The sequence below is a fragment of the Octopus sinensis genome, linkage group LG6 (genome assembly GCF_006345805.1).
Source record: "Octopus sinensis linkage group LG6, ASM634580v1, whole genome shotgun sequence".
Lineage (NCBI taxonomy): Eukaryota > Metazoa > Mollusca > Cephalopoda > Octopoda > Octopodidae > Octopus > Octopus sinensis.
In genome coordinates, this window is record NC_043002.1 from 118,288,080 (window position 1) to 118,291,848 (window position 3,769).

Below are 3,769 nucleotides of genomic sequence, written 5' to 3' on the forward strand. Positions count from 1 at the left end.
AAGGTGCTAACGCTCTGTCGAGTATGTACACTGACATTACACATCCATCGGAGCATACTGGCTTCATTCCTCACGAGCTTACGCATGTCCTCAGCAGTCACAGCCCATGTTTCGCTGCCATGTAGCATGGCTATATATATATATATATATATATAAATATATGTATATATATATATATATATACCATCATCATCATCACTTAGCGTCCGTTTTCCATGCTAGCATGGGTTGGACAGTTCAACTGGGGTCTGTGAAGCTGGAAGGCTGCATCAGGCCCAGTCTGACCTGGCAGAGTTTCTACGGCTGGATGCCCTTCCTAACGCCAACCACTCCGTGAGTGTAGTGGGTGCTTCATATATATATATATATGATCTGGCATATATATATGAAGCCTAGAAAAACACACAAGTACCTCAATTTCATCTACTAATTACTTCAGTCTACTGGAGGAATAAATTGCATAATGGAGAAGGCATCTCCATACTATTTATTTCTATGTTTCAAAGCCACTATGGACTTCTTTTACGTAACTCAAATGTGCAACACACCTGCTGAGCTGAAATTGGTAGATTTTTCACTTCTCTCTTTGCAACAATGACTTGCACTCACACTCACTCAATTGGACCTGAAGCAAAGCTAAGCTGTATGTGTATATATAGGTGCAGGAGTGGCTGTGTGGTAAGTAGCTTGCTTACCAACCACATGGCTCCAGGTTCAGTCCCACTGCATGGCACCTTGGGCATGTGTCTTCTACTATAGCTTCGGGTCAACCAAAGCCTTGTGAGTGGATCTGGTGGACGGAAACTGAAAGAAGCCTGTCATGTGTGTGTGTGTCTGTGTATGTGTGTGTGAGTGTATCTGTGTTTGTTCCCCACCCCACTTTTGCTTGAAAACCGATGTTGGTGTGTTTACATCCCCATAACTTAGCAGTTCAGCAAAAGAGCCCAATAGTATAAATACTAGGCTTACAAAGAATAAGTCCTGGAGTTGATTTGTTTGACTAAAGGTAGTGCTCCAGCATGACCACAGTCAAATGAATGAAACAAATAAAAATACAAAAGAAAAAAGAGAATTATATATGTATGTATATATATATGTATATATATATATATATATGTATATATATAAGTATATATATGGGTAAGGGTAAAGACTGTTTGGTCATAAATGACCATGGGATTGCACCTAGAAAGGTTGTTTATGGAAGACCAGCAGTTGCCTATGCATACCAGCTTCTCCTCTTCGTACCACTGGTATTGTCCAAGGGCTGATACAGCTTGGCACCAGTGACATCACAACCCATTTCTACGCCCGATCTAACTCACTATCTCATGATTGTGAGCTCAATACTCTAACCACAGAGCCATGCACCTATACAAGGTCTGATCAATAAGTATCCGGACTGTTGCTATAGTAACAAAGCTAAAACATGCAGAAACAGGCAGAGTAAAGCCAAAGATTGATCTTGAACTCTGCTCTACATGCGCACTAAGTTTTAGCATTCTAGTTCACTTATACTGTTTACACTAGTGCTTGGAAGGAAGGTGTGTAGCATGTGATCGTCACATTGACCATGACAGAGAAAGTTGTTGTGGTGATACCTGTTCAGAGGCCTGTGCAAAGCCGCAAAAAGTGTATGGAGAGGAGTGTATGAGCTGCACACAAGTGTACGAGTGGTTCAGATGTTTCCAAGATGGCCAAATATATGTCGATATTGATAAACGTTCTGGGAGACCTGCAACCAGCAGAACTGAGAACAACATCGTAGATGTGCATGCAGCTGTGAGGGGAAATTGTCAAATCACCATCTGTGAGTTATCAGAGGATGTGCAGATTAGTTACGGTTCAGTCCATTATCACTGAAGATTTGGGTATGGAACATGTGTCCACCAAATTTGTGCCAAAACTGTTTTCAGCTGACCAAAAAGACACTTGGGTTTCAGTTGTACAAGATTTCTTTGATTGTGTCGAGAATGATGCAAACTTCTTGAAATCTTTGCAGAGGCCTCTCAGCAGGTATTGCCAAGCTTTTGGCACAATTTGGTGCAGATTCTCTGCTCAACTTTGTCTGTCATGGTCAATGTGATGATCACACGCTACACAGCTTCCCTCCAAGCACTACTGTAAACAGCTGAAGTGAGCTAGAATGCTAAAACTTAGTCTGCATGCATAGAAGAGTTCAACGTCACTCTGTGTGCTTTAGTATTCTTACTATGGCAACAGTCCGGATACTTATTGATCAGGCCATGTGTGTGTGGGTGTGTGTGTGTGTTACACCTTTGAGTTATGTAAAACATCTTCAGATTGGCTTGAAAACATATGTAGCATGGATTGGCCTCTTCCATTCCCTACACTCTTAAATTTATATATGTATACATAATATGTATGAAGGCGCATGGCTCAGTGGTTAGAGCGTCGAGCTTACGATCATGAGGTTGTGGGCTCGAATCCCGGACCGGGCTACGTGTTGTGTTCTTGAGCAAGGCACTTTATTTCACATTGCTCCAGTTCACTCAGCTGTAGAAATGAGTTGCGACGTCACTGGTGCCAAGCTGTATCGACCTTTGTCTTTCCCTTGGATAACACTGGTGGCGTGGAGAGGGGAGGTCGGTATGCATGGGCGACTGCTGGTCTTCCATTAACAACCTTGCCCGGACTTGTGTCTAGGGGGTAACTTTCTAGGTGCAATCCCATGGTCATTCATGACCGAAGGGGGTCTTTACCCTTTATGTATGTATGTATATGACAAGAGAGAAAGAGAGTCAGTAGAGAGGGGAAAAGAGAGATTATTTTGGTTAGTACCCTTCTTATGACTTAGCATTATCATTAATTTTTTTTTCGTGTAAGCAAACTTCTTGTCTCAAAGACTTTTCAAAAGCCAGTTGTAATCTCCAGCTTCTTAGTATTAAGAAGATAAAACAAAAATCTCACCACCTGGATAGGATAGAAGTCTATCATGAATAACTCTCTAAATTTATCTGGGGCATTTTCTTGATAACTAAAGGAACTAAGAAATGTAACATTAACTGTTCAGTTCGTGTTTATAATGAAGCAGTTAAGTATTCCATTATCAAAATCAATTCAACCGTTTTGTTTCTATCATCAATACTCAATCAATATTAATATTGATTTTTAACCTAAGCACAAAGCTACATTTGAAAAGAAAGAAAATGTGAAATTGTAATGTTCGTTCTGTTCTAAAAAGCATTAACAATATAAGTAAAGTAAAATAGCTGTAATCAAGAAGGAAAATTAGGCCACAGACTTGATTCACCCAGAATTCATCCTTTGAAGAAGAATATTATTTCAATAATGCTATATTGCTATTGATATACCTCACATATGGTCAAGGTTTCTTTTGTGTGTGTGTGTGTGTGTGTCCAGTGTATGTGTACTTTTGTTGAATTACATTAGCAATAAAATTATATTTCTCTTCCTCTCTCTCTTTAAACCTGACAGATTGCTGAATACAAAGCTTAATCCACTTTCTCCAGCTTTAAACAAATTCTGTGTGAGAGACAAGTATTTTTTATATTAATCTCCACTGTTCTATGCTGTATCCATCCATTGGCTGTCTATGGGTCTGTCCATCCATTTGTTCTGTCTGTCAGTCTTTTTTTTCTTTAATTATTTGAATTCTTACAAAGAAAGAAGCCAGTTTCTAACAAAGTAGCAAAGCTCTGTGGCCAGAATTTAAATTACAACAGTAAGTATTACATGTTGAATTCTTGAAAAACCTTGCACATTTTTACTGTTTTGCTAACAGACT